Genomic DNA, 26,564 nt, shown 5'->3' on the forward strand with positions numbered 1-26,564 from the left:
TAAAATCAGTTAATACATCACCATAAAAAAATTAGTTACTGATTTTTCTGAAAAAACAAAACAATATTGTCAATTATTTTTTTTCTATTTATTATTTGCATAGTTATTTTCATATTTGCTAGAGATTTCTGTCGTTTTTCAAGGACTTTTTTTTATGAATCGTCCTTTATAAGTCAATTTTTCAAACATTGTAATTATATTTCCGAATAAATGTAAGTAAATAAATAAATAAATGCATGTATCAAAACAGAGGTTAGTCTACAGCTGATCCAAAACACTACAGTATCACCACTATAAAATATATTGACGCTCATGCAATGTTGCCAGACTTTTCAAACGATTAGTTTCTCGTTCGTGATTGGCTGAAATAAGTACATAAACAGCAAAAAGTTTTAGGATTGTCAATAATGACTATCCGGTATGTGTACCGTACACTCTAGCATAAACTTTTGACGACGGAAGTCACGCGGGTAATACCTTAACTATACCAGAATCTTTATTTACCGCTATAATAATTAAACACGATGAAACTCTGGTAAAAGACACCAATTACAACCATAAAATGTTGCTTGTTATTATAATCATGATGATCATGCCACAATTTGTTAGCATCATTCTGACATCAATAGATATTCAGAGGAATAAAAATATTACGTGTCAGTATTGCAAACAGCGGCATGTTAACAATAGTAAAAGTTCATGAGACACGAATAGAACTTTTGGTTAAAGTCAGTTCAATCCATAAAATATTCAGATTATCATACTTTGTCAATTAATCTATTTTTCTGATATATGTTTGTACATCTTCTATGAAATTCTGGTTTTACCATTCTTAAGTTTTAGTTATGACAAATTTTACGGTTTAGTTTTAATGATTAATACAGCAAACCCAACGTGGTACTTCCATACTGTGAGGTAGAAAAGAGGGAATTGTAATTAAGCAGCTTACCTGAGCTCATGAGCTTTTGGTATTAATTAGTCATCCATTCACCTCAAGCCTTTCTGATAATAATGGTGTCTAAAACCGATAATTCCCTTTGACTTCTAAAATTGCAATGGAAGTTAAGTATTCCTCATAGGAATCTATAAAGTCTGTTGAAATAATCAAATAATCGTAGAGTGACACCAAAAAACGTGGCGTCAGAAAGGATATGCAGTCAATATAGTGTTATTGATCTTTATACTCATGTGAGTTACGTTTTAGAATAAGAAAATATTTTGCATGCATCAAATGTGAGCACAAAAGTATGCTTTATTACTGCCTAGGAATGAAAATCCTAATGTTTGTTACTTTAAATCATACCTTACAGTTATAATGTACATATAAAATTTTCTGTAAACCGATTGATTGCTATTTAACTTAAAAAAAAATGTTTTTCATAACTTATGGTGTGAATTTTTCAAGTTTTTATGAAGGGGTCAATACAATAACGTTTGAAAAAATTAATTTTTCTACTCAATTGATTATTTAATCTCTTCATCTGACTTACGGAAAGTTGTGAAACGAAAATTGTAGTTCAATGTTGATTTGTTTAATTTCAATTAATTTTTTTTGGCTGACAGTTGGAGAAATTTTTTGTCCTTTGAGCAGCCGTATGAGAAAATTTATTTCTAAACACAGCTTGAAGACAGCTGATTCTATACTTAATTGTTTAGCAGACTGACCGTCGGTAATCCAGTCGTTAATTGATTCTTTTTCAATGATTCACGTATCAAAACGAAAGAGGGCATTGGATTTGTGTAAAAAAAAAAATCCTATTCGCGGAAAAATTTGAACGAGCTTCAAAATTGAATTGTAAATGAAATATATTTATTGTAATTTATTTGTTGTTAAGATTATTCTTTGTAGATAATCTTCTTTTTTTTTCTATCGACGTTTGAAATAAAATTATTATAAACTACCCACACTGAAAAAATATATATGCGCATATATGCTGACAAAAATACATATACGTCGCACATATAAAATATATACGCCACATACTTTTTTTTTGCCCCCGTATATGCGGCATATATTTTTTTTCAGTATGGGTAGTTGTATATTTCAACTTTACTTTAATCAATTTACGCATGATATAAGCGTTTAAGTCATGTATATTTGGATTTACGATACTTTTTTTGCTCTCCTTTATAAGGAGCTGATCTGACATTGATTTTTAGTTTAATTAACAGCTAAATCATTTTTGGTTGAGAAAGAAAAGTAAATTGACGTATATATCAAAAAAAAAAAAATAGTAACAGAGAGTTAAAAGATCATAATTTATTATTTTTTTACTCTTATGTTTTCCCTGATATGGCTAAATATGACCATATCAAGTCATATATATTTATATCAAAAAAAATTTTAACATATCATTTTTGGAGAGAGCTCTTAAACCATGACAAGCTACTATATTTTCATAGAAGACTCAAGAAAAAATATGTAGTTTTTTGCGCTACCCTAGTAATACGTGAAATAAATATCAAATAAGTAATTCCATTGTAAATAAATCTATACAAACGACTGCGTATTAGTTATGTACTACTACTACATCGTCCGTGTATTTGCTTCACTTGTCCTGTACGCACACATACTATTGTTGCTCTTTATAAATAATGATAATGCCGCGTGTTGCAAGGCCCTGCGGAACAATACCCAAGTTATACCTCTTTCCCTTCGTTTCTTTTTCCGTACATTCTGCGTGGGAGTGTACTAGCAGTTATTTAAAAATAACCGTCAACAAAAAAAAATAAAATTTCTTGCAGCCAACGGAAAACGACTTGGATTTTCTTCTAAGGAATGCAACGATACACGTCAACTTGGTTCCAAATCACCGAGTTAATTAAAAGTACTATTCGTGTGCGTGAATGTACGCATATAAATATACTTAAAAATCTTACGCTGACGCAACTCATTCTGACATTTAATTTCCCCAAAAGTTTTGCGCACTTTCGGGTGTTGCGCGCATAATTCTCAGGACCCTCGAGGTTAGTCTTAAATTCTCCGCCCAGGAACGAACGAAACACGCACCAGAAGAAAGTAAAAAGAACGAGAATTCTAAAGGAAAAAGCAAGTACGTAAAACAAGATACGAAAGGCGTTTAAGAACTTTGCGTGTAGATTATTTGTTGGTACTTATGAAAACGCTACACTACGTTCATTATGAAATTTATGTCTGGTAATGTATGGTATATTTGTATATTAATTGTACAAACATTTTTAACCGATGTCTCAAAAGTTAGAAATACTTGTGCGAATGTTCGTGTGATGAGATTACAATCGTAAAAGTGAACCATGACAAATCTTAGTTAAATGTCTTACCCTACTGTAGGTGTGCTAACTATAGTTTTGTTAGATGTACCACGCGATTCAGTTTACTATAAAACTATAGCGCACCGGGTGTCACTCGCTTATTCATTATTTGAGAATTTTATTAAAATACATGTATTATTTTATATCTATCAAAGTGACTCTAAAAATTCGATGATTTTTTTTCTCTGCACTATAAAAGATTTTGGTGTAGCAAGGGTTCTCATGAACTTCCTTATATTTTTATTTAATGAACTACAATTTCTAATTACTCAATCAATAATTATATTAATGTTATTTAAGTATTTATTAGTATTTAAAAAATTTTAATAGGGCGAATCATGGATTAAAAACTTTGACTCTGTAAGTTTTCAATATTTTCAATCACAATATATCTAGTTTGAGTTTTTTTGGATGAATTTATTGAATAATATTGCTATCACAGGATAAATCACCGAAAATGTAATTATAAATGTAAGGGAACAAACTTAAGAACCAATTAATATCTATCGATCGCAAAATATGAATGACAGGTTTTCGGATAGACTTGATGAAGAATTTAACAATTTTTTGTGAGCATGGAAGTTATAAACAACTATCAAAGTTGTCTTGAGTTATCTAAAAATTCAATGATTAACTTCTAGTTTACGTATGAACATTAAAGGAAAATATACTTTAAATAATTTTAATTTTCAGAAATTTAATAAATTTATAAATATTTTCATTTTTCAAAATTTGATAATCAAAGCTAAGTGTAAGCTATAAATCATCAGCCCGATCAAAATGACTATCGACACTTATATAAAGTAAATAATTAATTAAATATAAACTTCTGTTGAGGAAGGAAGAAAAAAAAATTAATTTTTGACGATTTTCAAAAGTTTTAAACATCTTGAGCATTTCCCGAAAAATTTTTTTTTCAGCCGATCATTGAAGAGGGCTTTCAAAAAATAATAAACTAATATACTTCTTAGAAAACTTGAAAAAAATAGTCGGTTTTTTCGCGTAACCCTAAAATATATGTACAATTAGTACAAGTGATGACAAGACAACGTGAAAATAAAAGTCGCTAAGATATTAACTACCGCGGTTGAATGAGAAGCGATGAAATTTAATGTCATCTTCTCCTTATTCATCGCTTTAAACTTAAACTTGTTATGAAAGAACCGAACTCAAGCCATGGATCTATTTATGTATTATTTTTATCCTATTATTGCTCATCTTACTTCTTTCTTGATGTTAACTATTCCATCGTAATATAATAATGAAAGAAGGTAATAGTCTAATGATAAAGAAACACTGTATAACTCGAATTATTCCATTATCCTGTGGGAATGGTCACTGCGGGTAATAAAAACGTGTGCTTTAAGCGACAAACAACACATACGCACTTTTAATCAAATGACGTTCGATATTTTGGCAAAGATTCATGAAGAAAATATTCGAATTTGATACTCAAAAATTTAAAGACTGAATCAAATTTCCTGTAGTACAATTTATGGCTTTTGTAAAAAGAAAAAAAAGTAATTGATGTCCATGGGTTTTTCACAATAGCTAGCGAGCGAGAGAATTTTATTTTACGGTCAACGAGCAAGTGAGAAGAGACACGTGAGCTCTTCGATACTTTATCTTCGTAATATCGGTGTGCACACACTAAGCAGCTCAACTATGCTGTGCTCGAGCGATACTATCACATTAGTAAGTGTAACGTGTGCTCACCATCAGGACAGATCCTAAAGTACGAATGCTTCGATGAGACGAATAATCGTGTGGACGTGCTTTACCCACTGATTAATGATGACAAACTTTTTTCTATATCAGTGGCGAATAAAAATAAAATAAGTATAGTTAATAGAAGACAAAGGCTGAAAAAGAGAAAAAGTTACAGATCCACATACATCATTAAGTGTATTGAGAATAGTGTCACCATATAGTACTACACTGTAAGAGTGGTCGTTTGAATTCATTCGTCACTCGCTTTTTTCTCACTATACTCATTTCGTTTTTTTTTTTTTTTTTTTTTTTTTTTAATCCCGTAGTTTCATCGCGGTGGTCTCGTAGTCAATGATCGTATCCTTTTACTACCTTTTAATTTATATTTTTTCTTTTGTTTTCAGGCCACTCTTCTATTTATACAAGACAATTTCTACACTAAAAATGATAAGAAATTTTTCGGATTCAAAGTAGATATTTCGATTTCCAGAGGTTGTTTGAAATAACTAACCTAAGGGTAATGATGAATTTTTTGACCGCTGAAACGTTGAAAATGCGTGTTCCGCTGCCACTGAAAAGAGGAACGACCGACGCGCATGTGCAATATTATATAGCATATTATATAAAAAAATTTTCGGAGAACAATAATGATTGACGCGATCAAATAATAAAATCTGCAAATTCTCTAAATATTAATGAAAAACGAGTAAAAATTCATTTAAAAGAGGAAAAGTCACTTATCCATTAATTAATTTTTGCATAGCTAGATAACAATTCCTCTTTTGTTTCCGTTACATAATAGCATTCATTTTACAGGTCAACGGCACACACCTTTATTTATTCACCTACAAATATGGAACTCATTTTACTAAGTGATTAAACTATAAAAAGTAAAAAAAAAGATCAGTTCTGCCGACGCGCCATAGTATTTTTAAAATTAAAAAAATTTTTAAATAACTGTTCTACAGTTTTTGATGTACTAGCTATTTGTTTGAATTGCAATATTCATGCGAGATAATCTATAATGTTCATTGAATTCCGAACTATTTAGCATGACTTAAATGCGCGTGCGAAGGTATGCTTTATTATCGCTTATAAATCAAAATCTCAAAATTTTGTCACATTGAATCGTACTAAACAGTCATAGTGTACATACAAATAATTTAAAAAGTACACTGTTAATCTCATCTTGTAATTTATTGGTAATTAACTTTTGGTATAAATTGATTCTTACAATATTTATTTCTTTTCTATCGATGTTTGATGTAAAATTATTAATGTTGAAAATAGGATTAACGTTATCAGTGAAAACTTGTTGTATATTCAAACTTTACTTCGATCAATTTAAGTATAATACGGGTGCTTAAGTTAAGGCATGCACATACACAACATGAAATTACCAAACTTTTTTTATTTTATATAGAAACGATTCCCATAACATAATAACAACGGTTTTCACAACATTACATCGATTTTCTATACATCTATACAAATCACTTCAGTTGTTGTTTACATTAACAGTACAAAAGAAGTATCCTCGCAATGATCGAAAACGTTTCTTATATACCATTGCTGGATCTCATAATTCCAGATCCTAAGTAATCAATTCTACAGTTAGAGGTGATCTTTTTTTTCACCAAATAATCTCTTCTACAATGATAAATTAGAAGAAAAAAATTTATGGAACTTTTTCATGCCAAGATGGAGAAATTCCAACTAAAAAACATTGATTATTTATTTTTATAAATAAATTGTAAAAAATTTGCATATTAAGTTGCATTAATTCAATTTAAAAGTAATCGGATGCATCTGATTACTTTTTTTTCATGAAAAAAATTCGAAAAAAACCTATATCGATCTAATGCTCAGTCAAATAATTGATGTTTATTCCATTTCAAGATAATTGAATTCAATAGTTATTTTTTTAGGACATAATGTCATGATTTTTTTGTAAAAAAAAAATAGAGAAAATTCGACAAACAATTACGTAACATGAGAGTTCGAAATTTTTGATAATAAGAATAAGTATTGTTAGTTTTTTGAGATGTTAATGTGAATTATGTTTTTCCAGTTTGGTCCTTAAAGACAAAAATCGGTTGTAACTAAAACTTTGAGGTCCCATAAAGAATTCACTTATTGACTCGAGTGTATTGTTAAAAAATATGTACGAATATTAAAAAACTCAAATTAAATTTAACGAGATATATTAAATGGATAAGTATTCAGTGGCTTTAGTTATATAATATTTTACGTGTATACTGTATATCATTAACACAATATAAATCGAATGTGACTGTGAATAACATAATCGCGTTTGTTTGTAATATTAAACCGTGACATGAAGCCAGGTCGGCATCGTGTGCGGGAAAAAATTGTTCGAATAGAAGTATAGTATCGCAATCGATAAATGATATTTAAAACTTTTAAATATTATTGTATTTTATTTTTTATGATAATACTGACGATAAATTATGACGTTGATCCGAGACAAAACACTTGATAAGGTAAAATAAATCCGTTTTAACAAATCCGTGAACGATGTTATTGAAAAATTTCAACTTTTAAAATAACATTTTGAAATTGGTATTATATGGTGGAGTTCTAATTACGGATTAAGCACCGTTGAGAGCATTAGTGAATCAAACAGATTCATCTCGAGGGATGGAATATAAAATTTAACCAATTGAACTGAATTTCCATATGATTGTCCGCGGATTTATATTTCTTTTGTGTTCTATTTGAGTGGGTTATAAATTGTCGTCATTTGGAAATAGTTTCGATCCTTTTTTCTACGTTGTAGAGACAAGTATATGTATATGTCTATGCATTGCTGGTATATTTATCTCCAATGACACGATTGGAATAACCGGAAGTGCATTAATTGGAAAAGCATTCTCGCAGCTGAATGGTGAAATTTAAACATACAACTATACATACGAAATACAAATAAATAGTCTATTGGACATTTATCATCAGTTGGATCAAATGCTGGCTCATTTATTATTTACACAACACAAGTTCTATCGAGTTGTGTCGTTCGGTTCACTGAAGTTCCAGTTAACCAACTATTGATTGTGTATACAAAATATATCTAATAACGAATTAAAATAACCAGTAACTACGCCGTTAATTATAATAATGTTGATTTTAATGCACAATAAACTTTATTCGGCTAATAAACTTTTATTTTTGCTATTAGTGATTAGTGATTGCCATTATCGTTTATGATAATAGCGAAGGACCCAATAACGTTAAAATACACCCAATTCTCTCTTATAAAAATAAGTGATCGATTTATTTTCACATGAGCTTGACGTGGATCGATATCATCTAATCGAGCGTTTAGTCGTAACGCCTACTTTGCCAGTGGGAAACTTTAAGGTCATAAACTCAACCAATACTATTATTTTGTCTGACGCAGTCACGGAGTTTCTACTTGAGAGTATCAACAATACATAGTTTTGCACAACTTGTAATGCAAATCATTTGTTTCTGCGATTAACGTTATAAGCCTGTAAAATAATATATTTGTTATTCAACTTGAATCTTTTCTTCTCTCCCTTTCAAACTTACAGTGACAGTAATATTTCCCTTTATTCAACTTGAGTCCTGAAACGATTTTCCGTAATGGTTTTATTAGTGACATTAAAAGGAAGATCTTTTACTATATTAGTACTCATGCTAGTATATAAGAAGCCATCGAAATAGAAATAGAAAGGAAGAAAGAAAAAGAAAAAAAACAACGATGATAGCTGATAACATTATAAGAAAGAAACCAAAAAAACAATAGAATCAGACTGCGCTTAGGAAGATTAGAAGTTTTAAAGTGAAAGCGGAAGTAGCACTTTAGTTACTTCTCTATTCTGTTTCGATTGCCAGAAAAAGAAACATTGAGAGACTGAAACGGAGACTGTTAAATTGTATAAAAGAGTAAAAGAGGGAGTAAAAGGAATCGCTTCCGGCTGGTTATAGCACAAACTAAGAAAGGTGTATAAGGTTTACATTCTGCAACAGAGTGGAGAACCCGCTAGAGCAAAATGGAAAAGGAGTCAGGGATTAGCGTTAATTCGTCGACAAACGGGTCGAGAGCTGGGAAGAAAAGAGACTACAATACGAAAGACGCCTGCCGAGAAGAGGATCTGTATTCTCCAGAGCGCATTTCCGTGATCGGATACTCAATCCCTGCTTTGTGACTCTTGAACACAAGCGCATAATGCTTGCAGTCAACGTTCCTGCTGGCTTAATCTCGTTTCTCTATTTCACCGGATTTTATATTTTTTATTTTTCCTTTTGTTCCTTTTTCTTTAATAGCTTTTATTTTTAAAAATTTAACGTCCATCACGAAGTATACCTCATGAATTTTAAACTCTTTTAAATTATAGTTGATTCTAATTCATTCAATCAGCTCTTAAGTATATACCATTAATATTTTTATTAAATCCGTATAATAATGTGCTTTTCACGATAAAATAGCAATCGATTTTCTTAAGAGACAAGAGATCGCGTGCAAACCGATTTCAGTCTCTTATCGAACCCCATACAAACTTCCAAAGACCAAAGAGTGACCAGGAGAAAGATAGAGGAATAAGAAGGATAAGGATGAAGATGAGGTCGACCGGATTCGTGCCACGAAACTATAGTCGTGACGGAGAAACTCCAGTGGATACACAACACTCTTTTTCTCTTTGTCTACACTGATCAATTTTATTTTTTTCTCCACCACTGTAGATAGCCTTACACTCAAAGCAGGTATGTATACATCCAGCTAGCCTCAGCCATCAGTTCTCTACGGCCAGTCTTCTCCACTACACCAATGAGGCTCATCGCAATCTTAAGATCGTGAGGTTGCATTAACAGTATCTTGAGTTGTGGTGGAGCTCCAGACATACCAGTGTTTCTTCTTCCTTCAGAGTATAACTTGCTGGTTGGGCTATACTTTCGGTTACTGATGTTGTTGGTTGCTGGTGCTTCTGCTGCTGCAAAGAACCAAGAGAGTCTTGACCTCATACGCTCGAGACCGTTCATATGCACTGAGAGGAACATAAAGAGAAGAAACCCAGCCGCAAATTTACGTGTCTTAGACGTTGTTGTGGTATCGCTCTTTCCAAGGTATCACAACGGCGAACCAACCAGTTCTCCAAGATGAAAGAAAACAGTGGAACAACCAGACTCTTGCTCCAGGATCTTGATTTTTTCTGATACTGATGATTCTTAGACTCTGTATATAAATACACCTAAAAGTTCGTTTCTTCAGCCTAAGGCTGAAAGGTGCCGTGTTAGCTCAAGTACCTGTAGCTTGGTGGCTGTAGCTAGACTGCAAAATAACTTTGTGATGCACGTGAAATATCAGATACCAACCAACATTGAGAAAGTGTTAGTTTGAAGTTATCCCTCCAAAAACAGTGTCTCAATAACAAAGCGATTAAAGCTTATTTTAGTGCTGATGATGATCATCGTTATCATAATTATTTTGAATGAATTAATCCTAAGAGTATGTTTTATTTGGTAAATGTGTAAAACATAATACACGACAACCGGTAAACGACTGAAGAGTCGGAGAAATGGAAAAGAACGTAAGAGAAACCTAGCAGGGAGTCTATAGCTGGGTTGAGGTCGAAGGTCAGTTACGTGCTGGCTTCGTCCACTATATGGCCTCGCCGGAGTAAGAGCTTCCTCGAGGCAAAACACACCTGCCGGTTCTAGGGTCGAACTCGTTACTCTTACCCACTACCAGTCTGTATATTCTCTTGGCAATACTCTGTTTCTTCTGTTCCCAGGCCTGCTTTTGTTTTCTTGACAAATTCTACAGTCTTTTATAGCTATTTTTTACATAGATTATAGAATTTTCAACAACGGTGCAAGATAAAAAATTTGACCACGTACGCTTTGCAGTTCATTTAAAATGATACAGGAGAATTTTGAGTAATGATTAAATTAACATAACTTAGTTATTCTTGTGATAGGTTGAAGATACATGATACTTTCAATTGGTCAGATTCAAGATAGTATGAGTGGTCAAAGCCCTTTTCTTCTACAGTATATTTTTTGATAATTTTCTTTCTATTATACCTATTACGAACGAAAAATTTCGGATAGAGCCTTGTAGTCGCTTAACCCTTTAGAGTCTGACCTTGAAACCCCACTCTTGGGTCTTACTACGGATTTGTGCTCTCCCCACTACTCTCACGCGTAGACGTTTCAAGATCCTCTGACTCTAAAGGGTTAATCTTGGATAAGTATTATGACTGAGTCTATGAATTAGATTGTTGAATTTTACTTTTCTTGGAACTTATTATTGATAGAATTATATATAGATATAATTTAATACATTTACAAGCTCATTAATATACACATTTTGTACATATCAACCTTATGATTAGTCTTTTTCTCATGATTAATAATTATAAATAAAAAATTACTACTTTGTACATTGCCTTCTTTAGCAATATGTATCATTGATGAAAATATTTTTATTTAACAAACAGATATATAACAAACAATGAATTTGTTTCATACCTTAGTAGTCAATCTGGCAAGATATCATTCAAGTAATATGTTGAGCTTCCAGCTAAACTAGTATTTAAATATGGGTGGTATCTATCCCAAATACCAAAAGGTAATACTGTCTCGATTTTTTGGTATGTATATCAATTCCATACACATGATTTGAATAACATATTGCTACTTATGAAGGAATTTTTTAAGGCCAAGTTTCATATCAGGCCTCATCAAACCTATGAAATTCAAAAAATCGTGAAAATCGCTAGTTAACAATGAATTTTCAGCTGAATTTTTTTTACATAATGCATTCAAATAATCTTTATTTATCCTACGAATTACGAAAAGGTGTTCAAAAAAAATATTTAATTTATTATTTTTAGAATTAAAAATCTGATCTACCACAATACAATGTAAAAATAATATAATTGAAATGGTCTGAGGATAATAATTCTAAATAATTTATTTGAAATAGAACTTTCTACTATTGATCTATCTGAGCATACGTGACAAATCGTTCGTTTGCTATAATAATTTACAAATTTAATAAATTTAAAGTCGTACATGATAAATTAAATAAGTAATATTGTGCAAGTAATAAATTAAGTTTTTTACTCTACAATTTTTAATAAACTTTCAGCTGTTTTTCGGCTCTGTGCTGCCAAGTCATTTAACGTGTTGGTTATGGATGATACCAAAAGAGTTTTATACTGAAGGTGATACTGCAGTAGATTAAGACGAGAAAGGCGAGAGTAGAATTTACAGAGTGAAGGTCCGAAGACTTTATTTCGAGATAAGAAAAGTTCGCAGCTCGTAAGTAGTGACTGTCCTATCCTACATCCTCATCCATAGCCACAGTGTTATGTGCTTTATGTTATATAAATACATAAGATACACAAGAAAAAAAAAGAATTCAACGTAAAAAGGTATATTATGGCTTAGTTGTGTGTGAGCTGATGGGATGTAGGCGGCTGTTCGTATCTGTATACACTTTGCTACTATCTGTGAGGGAGCACGTGCGGAATGGGCGACCTAGACTGAAACTTGGTACGCATTATCCTTACATTACGAGCTATTTATTCGATCAGCTACACGAAGAGTACAGTGTATACCGTCTGTATGAATGATCGTAAAGAAGAGTTTTTGTCTTCGTGCGAAAAGAGAGGAAAAATATTGTGGGCGAGGCAAAATAGCTCGACATCTGAATATATTTGTGCACATACTTACACACGTATGCATGACTATACAAGCGTACGAAAAGTGATGGTGATAGAATCTATATTTTTGCCGCTTTATTTAATTTTTTTATCGGTTTTCATTTTTTTTCCGTACCTACGCAAGAGCGCATGTATCCTCCCGAGCGCACTTCCTCTGGCAAAACTTCATAAAAACCCCTCACTACCTTCCAGATCGACGAGACTGGAATTTTTATCGGGGTACATAAATTTTCGGTAGCATCCTGGGTGGAGCAACGTCGCCAATATCGACGTGACGCTCCTGCTAAAAAATATTTACCAAAATGGTATCCAAGTGAAAATTATTGGGTATTACTTAATATTTAAGCTGACACTGGTATTTTCTCTATTCCTGCTAGTCTCTTTAAATTTGCTTAACAGGTAGTACATTAAATTATTTTTAGTCTTTGGAGTTTATTAAGTTTTATGACATCCGTAAATTATTTCTGGGTTTTTTTAAAAACATTAGGTCTCAATTAAGAAATCTATTAAAAGTTACGTTACGATAATGGAAGCTTATTATGTATATTTCCATTTAGTATATGAAGAAATGTAAGGAGCTTAAAAATAGGGCGGAAATTTAATTATAGTCTGAGTTGCGTTGAGAACAGAATTAACTGGAATTTCTTCTTATTTCCGTATTCTCGGTAAAAAAAAGTTAGTAGTGTGAAAAAACATGCAAATGTTTAAGAATTTCAAAACTTTTGATTATATTTTGGACTGAAATAACAAAAACGGTTGAAAATCCAAAATTGCTAGCCACTAACACTTATGTAATGATAAATAATTAATAAAAAAAAAATTAAAAAAACGGTTGACCCTGAAGGCCATCCCTGCAACTTCCCGCTAATTCCATACCTAGGCGCTTAAAATTGCACTTATGACGTTTTCGAGCTCTTCGAGCTCAAAAATACAATTTATGTGTTATTTTGAGCTCTCCGAGCTCAGGGAGCTCCTCGAGCTCGAAAGTCATCAAAATTCGATGAAACACGATTTTTCTAATTTTCAAACTGTTGTGACTTTTTAATAAATCAACCGATTTTCACGCGGTAGACGGCGATCGATGTGGTTTTTTGAGATCTATAAATTATTCTGAACAAAAAAATTGATCTGATGAAAAATTTCGGAGTTATTACGAAAAAACACTTTTTTCGATTTTTTTCGACAACGATATCTCACGAACGCATCAACCGATTCTGACGCTCTATGTGGCGATCGATGCGGAATTTCAAGGTTAAGAGCTGATTAGTTTTTGAAGTTGATCAGTTCAGCCAATTCAGAGATATTTGAAAAAAATGAAAAAAAAATAACAAGTTTTTTTGTCACTTTTTTTGCAATTTCTCGAAATCTACTGGTCCGAATCGGTTCCAACCTAAAAAAAAATCTAAGTTTGGCGAAGCCCTTTCGAATGACACCAACTGCGATGAAATCGGTCAAGCTGTTCAAAAGTTACAAGAGGTTTACACACACACACACACACACACACACACACACACACACACACACATACATACATACAGACGTACGGTCATCATCGTGAAAATAGTCAGGAAAGCTTCCTAGGACCTCGAAACGTCGAGATCCGATAAAAACTCGATTTTTGAAAAACGGGGTAAAACCAATAACTTCCCGATTTTTGAAAATTTTCAATTTTCTTAGCGGGAAGTTAAAAATTAGGAAAACGGTTGACCCTGAAGGCCATCCCTGCAACTTCCCGCCAATTCTATACCTAAACGCTTGAAATTGCTCTTATGACGTTTTTGAGCTCTTCGAGTTCATAAATACAATTTGTGTGTTATTTTAAGCTCTCCGATCTCAAAAAAATAGCTTTTGTATGCTTTTGAGCTCTTCGAGCTCAAAAGTTTAATAGCAGTTTGATAAAACACTATTTTTTGAATTTTCAAATCGCAATAACTTTTGAATGAATGAACCGATTTTTACGCGGTTGATGGCATTTGACGCAGTTTTTTAAGCTTCACGAAAAATCTTCAAATTTTAATTGATAGAACGAAAAATTTCGGAGTAATTCCGAAAAAACACTTTTTTCGGTTTTCTTTCGCCAACGATAACTCACGAACGAATCAACCGATTTTGACCGAACTGGCGGCGATCGACGTGGTTTTTTGATGTTAAGAGCTGATTAGTTTTTGGAATTGATCGGTAAAGCTGTTTAAAAGTTATTCCAAAAAAACCACAGTTGAAAAAATATTTTTTTGTAGTTTTTTTGCGATTTTTGAAAATCTACCGGTCTGAATCGTTCCAAAGTATATTCGAAATCCAAGTTCAGTCAAGCTCTTTCGAATGGCACCAACCGCGATCAAATCGGTCAAGCCGTTCAAGAGTTATGAGAGGTTTACATACATACATATATACACACACACACACACACACACACACACACACACACACACACACACACACACACACACACACACACACACATGCATACATACATACATACATAGTGACACCCTCGCGGGGATAATCAGGGAAGCTTCTTGTGACCTTCTAACGTCGAGATTCGATGAAAACTCGATTTTCATAAAACGGGGTGAAAATAATAACTTCCTGATTTTTAAAAATCTACGATTTCTTTAGCGGGAAGTTAAAAATTTGAAATACGGTTGACTCTTCAGGTTATCTCTGGAATCTCCCGCTTTATTCGAGTTCTGTGTTCGAAAAATTTTCCATATCGGAATTTTGAGCTCATTGAGCTTAAGAATACAATTTTAAACTCGAATCTCTAGTGGTTATTGTGAGAATACTTTTTTGAAAATTTTTAATTGCATCATCTCTTGAACGAATCGATTGTTTTTGTAAAAATTGCGAGATTCAACAAAATTTTTCGAATACATGTAGATTATTTCTCATGCTTAAAAAAATGATTCGCCAAAAAATGGTCATGTAGATCTACATTGATCAATGTTTCTTTATTTCTCACAAATAACTTACAATCATCATTCATAAGTGGAATAGAAAATATTAAATTTACAATAGTAAAAGAAATTACTACAGTTAAATTTAAAAGATGAAAGGAATAAAAGAAATGAAATTTAATTTGGCGCTTCTAACACGAGTGCACTTTGAGTGCTGTGATCGTGATATTCAGTAGTTATTTATTTTCTATTAATTTGAGAGAGAAGTGAGTATGACAGATGCTTACGATATAAGCTAGGACATCAACCACTGTTTTTATGTATTTGTATTATTTAGACTAAAATGTCAATTTTATGATATATTTATTCCAGTAAAAGCGGAGGATTATAATAGCTATTTGTAATTCAGCTCTTTCTTAATTAATTATGAACCTATTGAAAAGAAAGTGGGGTTGATTTATGATGTTTATTGATTGGTATCGTATTACTTGCAAAGTGAATTATTTATTTTCAGCTCTGGCTTTTTGGGATATAACCTTATTTATTTAATTGTTTCACTAATGAAATTTTTATTAATAAATGCAATTTATGCTAGGAATAATGACAGATAAATTATTTACATGTTAACAAAATCATTTACGTATTTTTGTGAACTGAAACAGTAATGATAAATTTATTTTTGAAAAAATTTACATAAAATTACAAGTCGACAATGAAAAATAGCCAATATCGATCACACCAACAGCGTTAAATTTGCTACAAAATCAAAAAATTTATTTTTGACACCTTAATTTCAAAAAATTCTGAATTTATTAGCAAAAAGATCAAAATAACATAAATCACAGCAACTGTCTTTATAGTCTAGTCAACAAGTTCAAAAACGTGAAAAATAGAGATAAAGGTCCTAAAAATATGAGCGATGGCTCATTCGATTCGGAATCACCTCTAGAAAAATGTTTTTGAAGGATTTTGGTGCAGGTAAAAAATTGCAATTGTTATTAACAAAATAAGATGGAAAAAAAAACGATATTTCGTTTTTTGTTAATAACTCGAAAAATATTAATATTTAAGCAATTTTGAAAAAAGCCCGTTAAAGAGGAGAAAATTTCCAAGAAAAAAGTCCGTACTCCCGGAACTCTATCTCCATTATTTATAATTTTAATTTGACGTTGAAAATAGGGCTCCGCGCGGCTGTTACGGCATGCGCGCGCCGCCGCTAAAGAGAGCTCAGCAATAAAAATAATTTTTTTATAACATAAAATGTGATTTTAAAAATTTGAAAAAATTCTAGTATCTTCTTAACACTTGAAAGAATCGAGCCGCGAAAAAAAAAAAGTTTAATCACCATTTTTGAAAAAGTTATCTAATTGTTAACTAACAAATTTTTTCCCAATCTCCGTTGGCATAAACAATGGGATAAAAGGTATAAATAATTGGCCTATAAATTTTAAACTTCGTGGAGCCCTTTTGATATATATACTTTATAAGATCCTGCGATAAATTTTCATTAAAGTTTATTAATTTGTTAATTATGATTTTTATAACTATTGAAAAATTAAAAATCTAAAAAGTTGATAAAAATTTTTTTCAACTAATATTTAGCTATGCCTGTTTTCACATTAAGCAATGGCAGTAATTAATATAGGTTATGAATTTTTACGTAATTTGTTTATAAAATTGTTTTAAACAAATAGAGAAATTCAATATTTTTGAAAAATTTTTTTGCTATTTGGTTGTCCACAAAAATTATGATTTTTAAAAAAAAATTTTTCTTAATTTTAATTTTTAATTGTTTAAAAACGATTTTTTCATATTTCGATTGTTTAAACAATTAGTTAAGAAAAAATTTTGCTTTTAAAAATCATAATTTACACTTTTAAATAGTTTGGCAAAAAAAAATTTTTTTATTAATTACTTAATTGTTTATTAGTTTAACAATTTATTATAAACAAATATCAATCAACGTTATATTTTTTTCTGAAGCAGAAAAAAATTATAAAACAACCATATATAAAAAGTTCCAAAAAAAATTTTCTTTTATTTATTATAATTAATTTTAATATCATACGGTACGGTAATTATCGCCACTACTTGATTTGTCAATTAAAAAATTGATATATCTTTTAAACTATCAGAGATACGATAAAGGACATTCAGGTCTTTTTTATAGAGAATGAATTTTTCTTTCAGATGGATCTAAGATCAAGTTCGTATCTATTGTTTATTAGCTATTACATGCATTTGTTTATAAAAATTCTGTATTTTTTTGACTTTTTCGTATCTTTTGTGATCTTTAACTTGTTAAATTATGCAGATACAGCAAAAACACCAGATGTAATTTACGAAGCTGATAAAAACGCTAAATTTAAGAATTTGTTACTATTTAGCCATGCTTTCACCGGGTGTGATACAGTAAGTTCCATCTTTAGAAAAGGTAAACACAGCTTACTGGAATGCATCCAGAAAGACCCAATTTTGAAACAGGAAGTAGAAAAGTTTTATAACTCTCAATCGTCAGTCAGCGAGATAAAAGAAGCTGGAGAGCGAGTTATGCTGAAATTATTTGCAGCTAAAGAAGATACGATTAACCAGTGCAGAATCGAACGCTTCTCAACTGGTGTCACAAACTCTACCGCAGTAAATTTGGCAACTTACCACCAACAGCTTCTGCTACACATCAACATTCTTTAAGAGCTTATTATCAAGTGCAGACATGGCTTGGTAATTTAAAATCCTGAAGACTGGGGATGGCAGAAAACAGAAACTCTCTTTCTACCGATTAGAACCACAGAACCTTTGGCACCAATAGATTTACTGAAACTGGTACACTGCAGCTGCTCAACTTCAAATTGCAGCAAAATTGTAGTTGCAAAAAAGCTGGGATGAAGTGTACTAGAGCATGTAAAGAATGTAAAGGGGAGAGCTGTTCAAATGCTACTGACCTGGTTCAACTTACTGAAAACGCCAACGAAGATGAAGAAGATGATGATGATGATTTTGATTATATTTCGGAAAAAGAGTTAGAAAAGCGAAATACAAAACGATTAGCTTACGAGAAATTCAAACGATCGATCTATGGATTAGATGATACTGATTCAGAAGAAGAAGAAGAAGAAGAAGAAGGAGAAAAGGAAGAAGAAGATCAAATAGAAGAGGATAATGCAGTTGAAGAAACGGTGGAAGTCTCTCGGACTTCTAACGTTGATGAGCCAAGTACTTCACGAATTTCTCCTTTGAAAAAAAGAAAACGTCAAATATAAAATAAAAACCGTAAAAACTATTTGCAATACTGTAAAGGATAAAAATAAAGATAATAAATGTAATCGAACAAATTTTATTATTATTCAACCACCTTAATTCATTATTATAAAAATCTTATATACTTTAACCGAAAAAAGTTATTTTTAAATAGATTAATAAAATAGTATAAAATAAAAACAAGAAATTTGGGATGAAAATTACAATAAATAAGTAGAATCTCGATGAAAAGTCTATTAAACTGTTTAGGAAATCACGGGAACAATTTTAAATAATATACACAAAAAGAATTTTGATTTTTACATAATAAAATAGAATACATTTATGTTCAACGGAGCTCCAGTCAAATGAACACCAAACACAGTAAGTATATTGTTTAAACAATTAGCAATAAAAGTATGATTAACAATTAATATGTTAGAAAATTAATCCCTTAACAAAATTGTTTGAAGGTTTTTGGCTGTATCTGCATAATTTAACAAGTTAAAAGATCACAAAAGATACGAAAAAGTCAAAAATACAGAATTTTTATAAACAAATGCATGTAATAGCTAATAAACAATAGATACGAACTTGATCTTAGATCCATCTGAAAGAAAAATTCATTCTCTATAAAAAGACCTGAATGTCGCTTTATCGTATCTCTGATAGTTTAAAAGATATATCAATTTTTAATTGACAAATCAAGTAGTGGCGATAATTACCGTACCGTATGATATTAAAATTAATTATAATAAATAAAAGAAAATTTTTTGGAACTTTTTTATATATGGCTGTTTTATAATTTTTTCTGCTTCAGAAAAAAATATAACGTTGGTCAATATTTGTTTATAACAAATTGTTAAACTAATAAACAATTAAATAATTAATCAAAAAATTTTTTTTCTTGCCAAACTATTTAAAAGTGTAAATTATGATTTTTAAAAGCAAAATTTTTTCTTAACTAATTGTTTAAACAATCGAAATATGAAAAAATCGTTTTTAAACAATTAAAAATTAAAATTAAGAAAAATTTTTTTTTTTTAAAAATCATAATTTTTGTGGACAACCAAATAGCAAAAAAATTTTTCAAAAATATTGAATTTCTCTATTTGTTTAAAACAATTTTATAAACAAATTACGTAAAATTCATAACCTATATTAATTACTGCCATTGCTTAATGTGAAAACAGGCATAGCTAAATATTAGTTGAAAAAAATTTTTATCAACTTTTTAGATTTTTAATTTTTCAATAGTTATAAAAATCATAATTAACAAATTAATAAACTTTAATGAAAATTTATCGCAGGATCTTATAAAGTATATATATCAAAAGGGCTCCACGAAGTTTAAAATTTATAGGCCAATTATTTATACCTTTTATCCCATTGTTTATGCCAACGGAGATTGGGAAAAAATTTGTTAGTTAACAATTAGATAACTTTTCAAAAATGGTGATTAAACTTTTTTTCTTCGCGGCTCGATTCTTTCAAGTGTTAAGAAGATACTAGAATTTTTCAAATTTTTAAAATCACATTTTATGTTATAAAAAATTATTTTTATTGCTGAGCTCTCTTTAGCGGCGGCGCGCGCATGCGTAACAGCCGCGCGGAGCCTATTTTCAACGTCAAATTAAAATTATAAATAATGGAGATAGAGTTCCGGGAGTACGGACTTTTTCTTGGAAATTTTCTCCTCTTTAACGGGCTTTTTTCAAAATTGCTTAAATATTAATATTTTTCGAGTTATTAACAAAAAACGAAATATCGTTTTTTTTCCATCTTATTTTGTTAATAACAATTGCAATTTTTTACCTGCACCAAAATCCTTCAAAAACATTTTTCTAGAGGTGATTCCGAATCGAATGAGCCATCGCTCATATTTTTAGGACCTTTATCTCTATTTTTCACGTTTTTGAACTTGTTGACTAGACTATTATCATCACCATTCATAGTGAATGATAAAAAATGAAGACATTGTTCGAATTTAATTAAACCAATGATGCGTTTGTCTCGTGTCGCGATGATATAATACAATTGGCTCGGATTAAGATGATTTTAAACTCATGTAGGAGGGTGCGGAAAGTCTGATCGCCTCTTGTACAGTCTAAATTAATAAGTACTAAATAAAACAGGAGCATATGGGCGTAATTGTCATTGTGATAGTTTTATCTTCGTGTATCTGCTATTACGTACAAACACCATGAACCGATCCGCAAACGAGAGATTTGATGTCCCTGAAAAATGCAAAGGGGTTCCAAGTCGTTGATTGCGCACACCTACGCCACCAAACAAATACTGCACTTGATTACAGGTAGACTCTAGATTATCAGCTTGGTGAATACAAAAAATTAAGAATAGCTGACAAAGGAAATGAATCATTTTTTATAAAAATTTTATAACTAATCTCTAATCACTGACATACATCCTAGGCTTTGTAAGTCTAAATAATCAATGGAAGATATTGCGATGATTGAGATAATTGATTAACTACTGGACTTACAGAATGCCGACGTTGATGAAGCATAAAATAAAAGTAAAGAGACATGTGTATGTCCATATAATTAGACCCAAGAGATTTGTTAATATGAATAATAAAGGGTTTCTGACCTGTGGTTGCGACCTTTTAAACAGCCTGAGAATCAATTTAAAAGTGAGTTAGCATAAGTATAAATGCACCTTCAACTTTGTTGGTGGTTTGATAGTACTTCAATGTGTATATTGGAATGTACAGTAGTAAGCAGATATATGATTGCGTTTGTGTGATACGTAGGTGAGCGCTGTAGCATCGTTTCTCGTGTTATGCCGCGGAACCTATGATTAATGGAATATCGACGACATTGGCGAAATTTATTCGATATTCAATTACTTGATAAAGCTAGTTTTCCTTTGATATCATTAGAATGTTGGCAAAAATAGAATGTTCTGCTGGAATAAAATATTTTTGAATTTTCGAAAAAAAAAATTAGGGAAACGGTTGACCCTGAAGGCTATCCCTGCAACTTCCCGCTAATTCCATACTTAAGTGCTCAAAATTGCACTTATTACGTTTTTGAGCTCTTTGAGCTCAAAAATATAATTTATGTGTCATTTTTAGCTCTCCAAGCTCAAACGTCTGATAGAAGTTTAATAAAACACTATTTTTTGAATTTTCAAACCACCATAACTTTTGAATGAATGAACCGATTTTCACGCGGTTAGCGGCATTTAACGCAGTTTTTTAAGATTGCCGTAAGATGGACGGTGTGGGTTAATGTATATAGAATAAGCGAAAGGAAATTTAGTATAGACCGGATAGCTCAAATGGTAGAGTAGCCGACATGTCTTCGGAAGGTTCTGGGTTCGAACCCCAGTCCGAGCTATCTAATAATTTTTTCTGGCATATTCTATAAACTCACATTAAGATGATCCTCTCCACATTCCTTTCTCAATCCTTTCCTACCAATATCCTGTTACGTGAATGCGGAACGCTTCACGTAATAATTACCGTAACTCCTATTCTTTCCCGCTTCACAGCATTATTTATATTTGTAAATACAAAATATGCAAAATATGCTCGAAGAGCTCAAAAGCATACAAAAAGCTATTTTTTTGAGCTCAAAATAATACACAAATTGTATTTATGAGCTCGAAGAGCTCTAAAACGTCATAAGTGCAATTTCAAGCGTTTCGGTATAGAATTGGCGGGAAGTTGCAGGGATGGCCTTCAGGGTCAACCGTTTTCCTAATTTTTTTTTTGAAAATTTAAGTTTTTAATTCATTTATGAATTTATTTATTGCTAATTATGTTGGAAATAGTAACTCATCAACTATTTACATACAATCGTAGTTCTGTAGTTCTATCGTTATTTCTCTAACTTTACTGACTGAAAATAGTATAAACATATTTTAACTTGAAAAAATTCAAATAAAATTACGATTCAACAGAAAACGACTTTTTAGCGTTCCCGCAAGCAGCATGTAATTTTGTTCTAATGAAAATCGTTCAGTGCTAAAAAATCCCTGCTTACTTGGATTTTCTTATAGGAGTAAAAAATGCTATTTAAAATGAATAGTCGATAAAATTTATTGAATTGAATGGATTGTGAAGAAATCTGTGTTGGATGTGACTTTGACGTTTTGTTGTTTGACGGATTGTATTGAGTATAGACTATAGACTCAAAGCATGGTTGTATGAATAAACTGAATAAAATTTTATACAATTCGCATGTATTTTTTATCCATCTAGTCATTCGGGAATTATTATATTTTGTTTACAAACACGTGTGATGGCGCGTGCTTTGCTTGTGTAGAATATATAGTTCGGAATATTGCACATGGGTTGTAGTACAGTAAACTTGCAGAGAAAGAGAGATTGATTGATTGATTGATAAATTTATTCATGCCAAGGCACAGGCCAAATGGCAATTTAAATACAAAATATTAACATCTTCAAAATTAATAATATTAAATGTAAGTACATAATTCTTAACCTAAATTTTAGAATAATATTGCAAAAATAATATTTCAAATTTACTTTCTCTCAAAAACTTTTAAACATTTTTAAACTTTTTTAAACTGATTCGACTATTATCTCAATTTAAATCCTTTAATTAGTATAAAAAGTACTGTAATCAACAAATTGAATTTATCAATTGTTTAATTTATCAACTGTCTAAATTTAGCAAATAGTCAAAAACTTTATTTTTGAAGACTTCACTGCTACTTGAATTTACAATTTCATCAGGTAATTCTTCCCACAAACGAATCACGGAGATCAAGAAGTAGTGCTTCATATAGGTGGTAGCAAAATGAGGTAGTTTGAAGGCAGTATGTTTTTTAGCTGCTAGCCTATTAGAACGTCTAACATCAATGTCTTCAGTGAATAGCTCTCGTAAGTACTTGGGCTTTTCAACTTGAAGTAACTTATAAAAATAACAGCTCATGTAGTACATTCGGCGATACTTCACAGACAACCATCCCAGTTCACGTCTGAAAGGTGAAATATGCTCATCTTTTTTGAGATTAAAGATAAATCTGATAGAGCAGTTAATCGCACGTTGTAGCTTTAAATTGTTATCAGAAGTTGAGTCTACCAATACAACGGAACAATAGTCAACGAGTGGTAGGATGGTTGCTGATACTAGTAATTTTCTTATAGGAGTTGAAAAGATGTTTTTCCTAACTTTGAGACAGTGCAGAGCAGAGTTCACTTTACTAACTATCTGAGTGACGTGGTAGTTCCATGGCAGATTTATACTTAGCTGAATACCTAAGCACTTGGTATAGTTAACGTAGGGTATTATGACACCATTTACTACTATTGGTGGCAGATCCAAGTTCTCAAGCTTTTTCAACTTACTATTAGAGCCTAAGATCATAGCCTTTGTTTTAGTTAAGTTGATTTCTAATCCATGGTCTCTTGCCCAGTCAGCGACTGATTGTGCATCTGAGTTGACCCTCGAGACAGCATCATGTAACTGATAGAAAAAGAAGTGAGAGTATATATATTTGTCATCAGCAAACAGTCCATGCTTGCAATATACCAGCCGCTGAGCCACAGAATTCATGACTATTAGAAACAGGATTGGACCCAGAACAGATCCCTGCAGAACACCAGATAAGGTTTTAAGTAGTTGAATTAGAGTCCCAAGATCGTTCAATATTGATTGAGATCGACCCGACAAGTAAGAGAAAATCCCACTTATTGTTTCCATTGAGAAACCAAGCTCAAATAGCGCAATCAGTATATTTTTGAGATCAACATAGTCGAAAGCTTTGCTCAAGTCAAACAATACTAATACAGTGAGTTTGCTGTTGTCCATTGCCTGTCGAATATCATCAGTGAGTTTCAATAACGCTGTTTGCGTGCTGTGATGTTTTCTAAATCCAGACTGAAAAGGATCAAATAGCTCATTATCTTCCAAATATGCTGTCACCTGATTAGAAATAATTCTTTCAAAGACTTTAGCCACGTGCGACAAATTTGCAACTGGTCGAGTGTCTGACGGAGACCTTGGTGGTGTGATCTTATTTAAAGGTATTATGTAAATAATCTTCCAAATATCAGGAAAAATACCAGTGTCGAGAGATCTATTAAATAAAGTTGTGAGAAAGAGAGAGATTTGCGAAAAATAATCCCTCAACCACCTCAAGTCAATACCATCAGGACTTTTACCTTTCGATTTGGTTAGCGTGAGATGCAGTGCCTTTGTTACATCAACAATGTCGATTTTGGTCCAGTTAAATGTACATTCAACCACTCTATCATGTTCTCTCGGCAAAGAATCAATGAAGTTGGCGTCACAAGACTGATGCTTCCTTACTATATTTGCAAAATATTCATTTAGTTCACAAGCATCAAAGAAATTCAGCGGTGATGAAGGATTTGATTTAATTAATCCAAAATGTTTAAGTTTGCTCCATACAGTTGAACCATGAGGTAGATTTGAGAGAGCAGATTTTAAATATTCTTCACGAGCTTGATTCAACTCAGATTTCAGTTCTTTTCTTTTTAATTTGAAAAGAGCAAGCAAGTTTGGATCCTCGTTTCTTCTGGCTTTTTTATAAATTTCATCACGTTCCTTATACTTCACTTTCAAATCTTTAGTAAACCAAGGATTATTCACACGCATAACCTTTTTGTGTTTATAGGTGCAAACAAGTCCAGACAAGTTAAAACCTCAGTTTTAAAAATATTCAGTAATTCATCAGGATTTGAATTCTCAAGCACAGTACTATCAATTTTTAAAGAATTCATAAGTGAAGTTGATAGGGCCAGATGATCACAATTTTTTAAGTTTCTATAGGAGATTATCTTCAGTGGTGATTTTAAATTATTCAGTTTGTATTGGCATAACAGATAATCATGACCATCAATAAATGGACACTGAGATTTGGTAAACAAGCGTAATTTAGTTTCATCAACAAGCAAAATGACATCTACACGGAGAAAATTTTATAGTAGAGTTTATTATCTAGTTATTGTAAAATCTATTAACTGAATTCGATAGTAGTAAATATTATTTAAATAATTATGTAAACCATCTGAATTGTAGTAGTTACCATCCTGATGGTAACTACTACTATTATGATGGTAATCAGTAATAATAGCTATTATTATTTTAACTAGTTACTACTATTATCAAAATCGTAATTCCTAATATAACTTGATGGTTGCAGTTACCATCAGTAATAATAATAGCTACTATCTAAGCTAGTAAAAAATATTTAAGAAATTAAGAATCTGCGTTAGCGTGAATGCATTTCTGAATGAACTAAAAGCAGTTGTAGCGCAGTGTAGTACACAAAAAATCGGGATTAAATTCGGATTGAATTTATATTTAAATTTTCATTTGTCTAAAACAAGTTTCAACGCCAGATTTTTCAAAAAAAATCTGAAATTTCCAAAAATCAAAATTATGCATATATATATATATATATATATATATATATATATATATATATATATATATATATATATATATATATATATATATATATATATATATATATACATATATAATATATATAAATATATGAAAAGTTGATGTGGGTACTCAAATGAAAGGTCTCGATGAGTACAAGGTCGGAGTGAGCTTATATTTTTAAAAATGTCAATAATTCACAAGATATAAGGTCATTTATTAATTATGAATCTAGAGATAAAGTATTTTCTCTTAATAATATTCTCTTAATAATATAGATGATAGGATTATAATTAATTCAATTATAATGG

General features: G+C 31.3%; 1 protein-coding gene across 2 annotated transcripts in view; it reads right to left on the bottom strand.

The window, feature by feature from the left end:
• Positions 1 to 26,564, bottom strand: part of LOC123265890 (protein slit) — a 441,502-nt gene that overhangs the window by 283,645 nt on the left and 131,293 nt on the right. The gene's annotated exons all lie outside the window — the stretch shown is intronic.

This window comes from Cotesia glomerata, linkage group LG5, assembly GCF_020080835.1.
Source record: "Cotesia glomerata isolate CgM1 linkage group LG5, MPM_Cglom_v2.3, whole genome shotgun sequence".
Taxonomy (NCBI): domain Eukaryota; kingdom Metazoa; phylum Arthropoda; class Insecta; order Hymenoptera; family Braconidae; genus Cotesia; species Cotesia glomerata.